Source organism: Halichoerus grypus, chromosome 8, assembly GCF_964656455.1.
Source record: "Halichoerus grypus chromosome 8, mHalGry1.hap1.1, whole genome shotgun sequence".
In the NCBI taxonomy this organism is placed as follows: Eukaryota; Metazoa; Chordata; class Mammalia; order Carnivora; family Phocidae; genus Halichoerus; species Halichoerus grypus.
Genome location: NC_135719.1, coordinates 142,112,771 through 142,121,531, shown reverse-complemented (window position 1 = coordinate 142,121,531; position 8,761 = coordinate 142,112,771).

Sequence of the window (8,761 nt, the reverse complement as noted above, 5' to 3'; positions counted from 1 at the left end):
GACTTCCAGGCGTTTTGTAATAGGAAACTCGGTGATGGGAGGCGTGGTTCAACCTCAAGTCCCGGAAGCGTGAATCCTGAAATATACATGTAAAGAGGCACATTCCGAAATTCACAGAGAAGGAAGAGGACATGAAAAGGAATCTTTACATCACTGTAGTTGACGGAACACAAGTACCGCTTGCCGCGAGGAGGTGGAAACCACCATGGAGGAAAGACTCATAAGGATGAATAGGACTAATGAAAACATAGCAGTGTTCCATTCTGGCTCAGTCTCTTGTCTGGGGAGGCTTCTCGGCCCCAGAACTGCTTGCTGGTGATTAAAAAAGATCATCTTTGTTCTAGAGGTCATCGGCAGTACCATAAGGGACCTTTGGCACTGTCGTTTAAGGCTACCTAAAGCCTTCTTCCATGTCTCAACTCTTGGGGGCACCCTGGCTGCTGGAAAGAGACCAGATATTGTTCACGGGTCATCTGGGCTTGGACCCCACCTTTGCCCTTCAGAGCCATGTGACCCCGGGGAAGTTCCTTACTCTCTCGGTTTTCCCATCTGTGGCAACTGTAAGGCTGATTCCTCCCTTTGAGATCTGTTCAACAGAGATTGGAGATTCCCACTGGCATAGCACAGTGTGCCTTGGACAATGCCTACCTAGCACACAGTAGGTGCTTAATACGTGGCTTCAGTTATAGACCTGGAAGTCCAAGGCTGGACAAGGGGACTCCAGACTCTTTCAGCTGGTGTGCGGAACACAGCATCTGTCCTCCACATGTATGCATTACAGAAATCACAGGACAGTTTAAAGTCTGTCATCTTACAGTTCTGACACAGCCGTTTCACCCTCCTTCTGTCCCATCACTGCCTCTGTAATATTTTTCACTCTGCTTTTTACACTTAACATAATGTGAACATTGCCCCTTTTGCTACTCGGTCTCTCCCAAACAGCACTGAGTCAGGGTGCGCCTGATCGCGGGGTCAGTGGATTATCTTCAGTTACTAGCAGCTATGTCGAATGCTCCGTTGGACAACAGCAATATTCTGACCCTTTGACCTCATTGTTCAGCCCATTACTCCATATAATTCTAGGGAACATTGGTAAAGCATTTTCTACCTTACGTAGTGAATACACATGATTTTTTAAAAATTTTTTCCTACAAGATAGGGTCCTTAGAAAAATTCCTAGCAGAAAAGCCAAACAAACAAACAAAACCCACTGTCTGCTCATTACAGATAATGAACATGTTTGTGGCTCTCCGGATAACTGCCAAATTGCTTTCACTCACAGGTTTAGCAAACATACAAGAGCCCAGTACATGACATGGCTTCTCACCCATAGTGACAAGACATCTGAGCGTGGATGTGTGTCTGTCTTACTACACTCATTGTTATTGTGTTTATCTTTTCTCCAGTTAAACAGTGCCCTCTTTTTTGTACTGCAGACCTGTTTTTCATGAGTTTTCCCTTGGAGCTGATGAATGGGTTTCCATCCTGGTCAGCCTTCAGAACCTCCAACAGCAGGGACATGTTGCAAGGGACACGCTGAAGCCTGAGCCTCGGTTTTGTGATCACAGGACAAAGGGGCCAGAACAGATGCCCATTAACGCATGTGCAGGCACCCTGGGAAGCAGGTGTTGGTGTTATTCCCATTTTGCTGTTAAGGAAACTGAGGCTCGGTGACATTGGGTAACTTGTCTGAGGTTGTATGTGCGGTTAAGCGCCGGATCTCTCTAAATCATAGGTTCTTCGGGGTGCCTGGGGGGCTTAGTCGGTTAAGCGTCTGACTCTTGGTTTTGGCTCAGGTAAGGATCTCGGGGTCATGAGGCTGAGTCCTGCAATGATGGGCTTTGTGCTCAGCTGGGTGTCTGCTTGAGATTCTCTCTCTCTCTCTGCCCCTCCCCCTCTGCCCTCCTCCCCTGCACTCACTCGCACTCTCTCTCTCTGAAATAAATAAATCAATCTTTAAACCATAGGTGCTTCACCATGCTGCATGAATGGTACTGGAAGTCACTCTGGGGAGAGAATTTTGCTGGCCCAAGTAGAAGTAAGTCCTGTAGAGATTAATTGGAAAGGGGCCAAGTGCATTTCCAGGATAGACCATAGTGTGATTTAAAAAAACTTTTTTTTAATTTGAGTTTTTGTATCTGTATGGCGCCCACACATCACGCCTCCAGCAGGGATGGATTTGTACTGCTCCGTGACATGGCTGTACCCTGGGAGCACTCCTAGACCACCACAGCCCTGTGAGGCATCCCAGCTCCCTCCTCTTAGCTCCGGATCTGCCCACTGTCTCCATGGGCTCAGCAAATCAAAGTACCCTTTCCATTAACTTTAACAAGGTGGCTATGAAGTTCTTCAAAAGAGACTCTCCTTCTCTTTTTTAAAAATGGAATCAGAGTCCAGGAGAGCTTCTGTTTTAAGTAAAGCCTGTAGCAAATCATCAGAAATTAGATTCTCCACCGGTAATTTATCAAAGAAATTCCCTCTTTGAGTAGCAGCTCATGATTTCTAAGAGAGATGAAAGGAGCCAGAGAGCCCATATATCTTAATAATTGTAAAGTTAAATGCCTACAGGAGCCAGAAGAACTACAAATGAGTGGCACAGGGCAATAGGGAATAGTGGGGACTGTGGCAAACAAGACTACATGTCTCTGTATGGAGGCCGCATGGCTCAGTTCCCGCAGAGTGTTGCCATGAAGGAAATAGGCCCAGGATCGCTAAATCTTTTATTCTTCAAGAGATGCTAGAATTCCAGATTTTTAGGTGAAATCTGCCCATTTTTAGAAGTGAGAAATAGATTTGGATTCTAAGAGAAAAAAATGCATGCCAAACACCAAATGTGCCTGCAAAGAGACTTTGGCTGAGGGCGAGCAGCTGTAAGCTTTCATCTAGGGGAACCATCTATTTTACTGAGGAGAAAGCTGAGACCCAAATATGGGGAATGACCATAAGAATCATTCCGTGCTTAGTTTAGGGGCCTTCAGATAGAAGAAGCTGCATTGCCAAAGTACAGAATTTTGAAGTCCCGGGAAAACCTGTTTAGGTGCACTCAGGGCTAACTGTGGAAGTTAATGTTTATTGACCATTTGCTATGCTTTAGGCTCTGTGCAGAAGTATATCTCATGTGGTCATTACAGCTAACTGTCTCATCCACTTTGCAAATGAAGAAGCTGAGGTTCATGGATGACGGGTCAGAATAAGGGTGGGCCAGCTTGCAAGGGTGCTTGACTCCAAAGCCTATGTTCCTTCTGCTGCTGTTAGCTATCTTCTTAGGTAGTGAGCCTCCTGTCCCAATCAGAGTCCCTACAGTAAAAAGATTCTTCTAGTGGATAGGCAGGTAGGACCAGATGCCCCTGGAAGCTCACTGGAGATGAGGTTTCTTGACTTTGGCACTTCTCACATTTTGGCCAGTGGTTCTTTGTTGGGGAGGCTGTTCCTATGCACTGTAGGATGTTCAGTAGCATGCCTGGCTTCTACCCAGGGATCTTCAGCATCCCTAGATGTCAGTAGCACCCCTCTCTGCCTCCAGTTGTGACAACCCAAGCTGTCTTCAGACAGTGTCAAATGTCTCCTGGGAACAAAATTACCCCCACTTGCGAACCACTTCTTCAAGGTTTGGGATTCTCATAAATCTGGGATTAGTGGTTTTCTCATTAGCTTGGGAGCAAAGGAAGGGAAACCGACTAAGATCGGTGGATCCTCCAGGAGCCTCCCATGCATCATTCCATACATAAGAGTCTTCACCAGAGGCTAGGAGAGAGGGCTATCACCCCTACTTCACAGTTTAGGATACAGACACTCCCAAGAGCTCAATGATTCACCCAGGTGACATGGCCAAGTCATGGGGAACATGATGGACATGTGCATGTCCTAACACATGGGCTTTTTTCTATATAAGCATTGCAATGTGAAACGAATATGCAATGCATCCAAATCAAGAGAATAGGGAAAGATACCAAGGAACATTTAGCCAGAGAGAAAATAATAATGAAGACAAGGGCAGAAAGCAATGAACTAGAGAGTAACTAGCACAATAACAAAAATAGAGGAGAGGAATGAGACCAAAGTTGGTCTTTTGATTATCGTCATAAGATTCATAGGAGAAACAGTGCTAGTAAGGCTGATGAAAGAAAGATGCAAATAAATAAAATATAAACCTCTATGGAGAAAGTTTAAACGTTTGATATGAAAGAACAAAAAGAAAAGTTCTGAAAAATGAGGAGACACTCTTATTCTTTAATAGCATTACTTAATGTTACAAAGATGTTACAAAGATGTCAGTTGTCTGAAGTTAAGCTATTGTTGCAATGCAGGCGTGACCAAATCTCAGTTGGATTTTTGGGGGAACTCCATAAACTTGTTCTAAAAATTTCTTGCAGAATAAAGGTCCGTGAATAGCTGAGTCAACTCTGAAAACGAAAAGCAGAGTCAAGATTTTCCCTCCCCAAGGACATAGTGATGACAACAGTTTGGAACAAAGAATGTGCCACAGGAGCCCTGAAACAGGATGGGAACCTCAGAGACTGAGCCGTGTGTGCAGGTGGGAACGCAACACGGTAAAGGTGTCCCCACACATCAGCGGGGGAGAAAGAGCAGCTCGTGAGTGGAGTTGGAGAAACGGACCCACCAAGTGGAGGCAAAGAGAGGCATAGATTCCCCTGCTAATGATACCACTTACAAAGGAGGGTTCCAGATGGAAGAGACCTAAAGTGGAAAGGTAAGGCTCGAATATCCATAGGAAATAACATGGAAGAAAATAATAGAGGATTCTCGTGGGCAACTACTGTGTGTGCAGGTGTGTGTGTGTGTGTATGTGTGTGTGTGTGTGAAAAGCACAGACCATAAGACAACTACAGGGATGGATTTGATTATAACACAGTTGAAGACTTCTGTCTGGTGAAGGACACTTTGGAACACGTTCACAGACAGGTAAACCGAGAGACGTATTTGCAATGTTGGAAGCAGACGAGGGACTAATATTGAAAAATATCTAAGAAATTTCTGCAAAGCAAGAAAAAAACAGGAACAGCAAGGAAAAATTGGGGAAAGGGTGTAAAGAGAAAAAAAGACTAACCAGCAAATGAAGAGAATGTTCAAACTCAGCAGCCAACAGCGAGATCCTGCTGACGAGACATCACTTACACACCCCTCAGATTGGCAAAAAACAAAAACACAGAAAGCAGGATAATGCAAAATGCTAGCAGCGGACGCAGGGTTACAGAAAACCCTGTGCCTGGCTGGTGGGAACCATCAGATGGTTGTGGCTGTCCTAGAGAGTGACCTGGCTGGCCCTTGGTGTAACTGGGGTGTATGCGTGCTCCCCACGACCGTGCAGTTCCAGCCGGGATGCCATTTCTCAATGAAATTCTCACACATCTCCATCAGGTGACGTATACAAGATATTCATCAAGGGTTGCTGGGGCGTGCAGAGGCAGTCCAGTGTGGGTCCTGGCGGAATGGGTAGGTGAGATGTGGTGGACAAACCCTGTGGAATACTACGAATACTACACAGGGGTTAGCAGCAAAATTACAAATCTTTCAAAACAGTGCTGACTGAATAAAGCAAGGAGGAGACCTATGGCCCAATACCATTTATGTAAATTCAACACTTGCATGCAACTATGACGCATACTGGGCATGTGCACTGGAATGTGTGTGAATCTCCCCGTGGGAGACGGCATAGGGGAGGGAATGAGGCTAAAAGAGAAGAAATAAGTAAGTGAATCAAGACAGATGCCCTGAATTGACCGATGGTGAGTGTGAGCCACAAAATGAGGGTTGTGTTGAACTCAACCAACATCTTTCCCCGGAGTTTAAAAAAAAAAAAAATTGTTTTAAGAAAATAAAACCCTCTGTCATTAGGCTGTTGGGGAATGGCCAGATTCCCCAGCCCACTTGTCATTTGCAAGCCTGACTTTCTCCATCCAAGCTGCAGGTCTGATCCTGATTTTGTGTCTTCCTAACACAGTTCCTTCCGACATCACGGCTGTCATGTCGAATCTTCCTGGCCTTGCATGCCGAGCAGAAAATCAAGCCCCATGTCTGCACAGCCCAGGGTGCGTGTCTTGTCATGAACAAGCCAAGGAAATTCAGAATGATGTAATGGCCATGGGTCTTCTGGGCGAAAATGAGAAAAAGTCCTCACCTAGTATCCCAGCCAACATTTGCAGACCGTAAATAGGAACATTAGAGGCGAAAACTAGGCAGTCGCAATGCAGCTGCTATGGAAATCTTTGGCTTGGGAGACATTTGGGATAGAATGGGGTAGAACAAAGGGCTGGGAGACATGCTTGTACTGACATTTTATCCCCTCGCCCCATGGGGGGCTTCTGGATTTTGCGTGCTGCAGAGCGCAAGGCTGAACCCGGGAACCAGCCTCAAGAGGATATTTATTTATGTTATCTATTACCTGCTGTTTGTCGCGATTACCCACTTTGTGCCAAGTACCAGGATGGGACCGTCATAGAAGTTGTTGCTAATTCTTATGACTTCCCCATGTAGGGAAGGAGTTTGGATCCCAGTTGGACCTCAGAGGAAGGGAAAAGCAGATTCCTGAACTCTTGAAAGGCCCTCCGGACTCTCTCTTGCCTGGGCTGCCTGTTGGGGACGGCCCTGGCGGGAAGCCTGGCTCAAATCCCTAAAGCAGAGTGCTATGTGTCCTTGGGCAGGACGCTCAACCTCCCCAAGCCACAGATCTCTCATCCGCCAGATGAGCAGAGGGTCCCTGTCCTGGCCACTTCATCAGGATATTGAGGGGGGGTCACCTGGGGGCTTGCGAGGTGTTCTTTGAATGAAAGAAGCTGCCGATAATTTATTTTCAGCCTTTGTGCTATTGTCTCCAGTCACCTCCACAGTCTCATTAATTTTAAGTTGCATCCCCCGCCCTTTTATTTCCTATGCTCCCTTCCTTCGCCTATGACATATGACACTTTCACTGCCACACATAGGGTCCATGTACATCATTTATAGTTACTATTATTGTTGTAATGACCGTCATTGTTCCATTGCACACCAACTATGCAAGCATTAATAGGCACTTTATATGCATCATCTAAATATTCTGTGTGTGTGTGTGTGTGTGTGTGTGTGTGTGTGTGTAAGAAATGAAGAGGAATACCTTGGTGTGAGTGTTGGAGACCGGTGGGAGCTGGGCTCCCAGTGACTCTTATCTGGTGCTCTTCTCTTTATCTGGGCTGCCCATCCTTTCCCTGGCATCCCTCGGGTAGCTCCTCTGGGGGGCGATGGAGCATGACTTTGGGGTCAGGAGAGACCTGGCTTTGAGTCTTGGCTGTGCTGAGGATCAGCGGTGGGACCTTGGGTAAGTCACATATGAGGACAGCCCCAGCCCCTCACACGGCTCAAGTGGGGGCCACGTGCCTGCACGTGCCTCGTATACAGTAAGCGCTCAGTGAATGCTAGCTGCCTCCTTTTGATGTGAAACCTTGTGTGTTTTCCTTCCCAGCATGGTGGTTCATTGATCTTTCAGAGACACAGAGAAGTAACGGAGAACACTAATAAAAAACTTTAGACCTCATGAGGATCAGTTGTATGTCAACTTGGCCGAGCCACAGTACCCAGATATTTGGATGTTGCTGGGAAAGTGGAGGTTTTGGTGTGTTTGTTTGTTTTTGTGTGAGTTAACATTTAAATCGGTGAACTTTGAATGAAGTGGATCCCCCTCAGCAGTGCGGGTGGGCCCTGTCCAATCAGTTGAAGGCCTGACTCGCACAAAGAATAAGCTCCCCTGAGCAAGAAGGAATTCCGCCAGCATGGGGCCTTTAGTCTGGAACTGTAGCTCTTGGAACCCCTGGGTTCCCCAGCCTGCCAGTCTGCCCTGCAGATTTTATACCACCAGCCTCCATAATTGTGTGAGCCAATTCCTTAAAACAAGCTTCTCTCTCTCTCTCTCCCACCCCACCCCCCGTCTCTCTCTGTACACACACACACACACACACACACACACACACACACACACACACCATTGGTTCTGTTTCTCTGGAGAACCCTACTACAGACCCCCAAGTCTAAACTCTGTGTTGTCTGATGTCTCTCTCCAAAGAATCAGCCTTGAAAGCGATTTGGGGGCAGGTTTGCCCAGGATGCCTCAGGAGGCAGGCGAAGGACTCAGCACTAGTACCTAGGAGCTGCTTTGCCGAGCACAGCCTCTGTTTCAGGATAATGAGAAGCTGACCAGAAGGCAGAAGGCATCATGGGATTTCCCCAATTTGTCTGAATAATGAAGTGTTGCCCTTCGCCGGCGTGGCTGGCTCTGAACAAAATTTGTGTTCTGGGCTCTGTCCACTGTTTGGGGAAAGAGGAAAAAACACATTTGGATGTTTTATGAATGCTCTCATGAAAGTGTGCGCTGTGTTCATCGACGTCTTCCCTACCCTAGAGCCTTGCTAATTACCCAAAGTTATGTGCTTCCCGTGCTCATTACAGTTGCTGCGGGTGCTCAGACATTACGTTTCCAGGCTTGCCCATTCTGAATTTCACTCTACAACAGGTTTCTCAACCTCGGCACTATTGACATTTGGGGCTGGATAATTCTTTGTTGTTTGGGGTCGTCCTCTGCGCTGCAGGACATTTACCAGCATCCCGGGCCTCTGACCGGGGCCCACTTACCCATTTGTCTCAGTGGACCCAATACCGAAGGTTAGGGGCTTGGGAAAATGGTTTAGTTTTAACTTAATTCTAAAAGTGGAAGAAAAAAACCAATATAATAATAACGGATCTATAACAATGATTCCAATGTGGATTCTGTTCC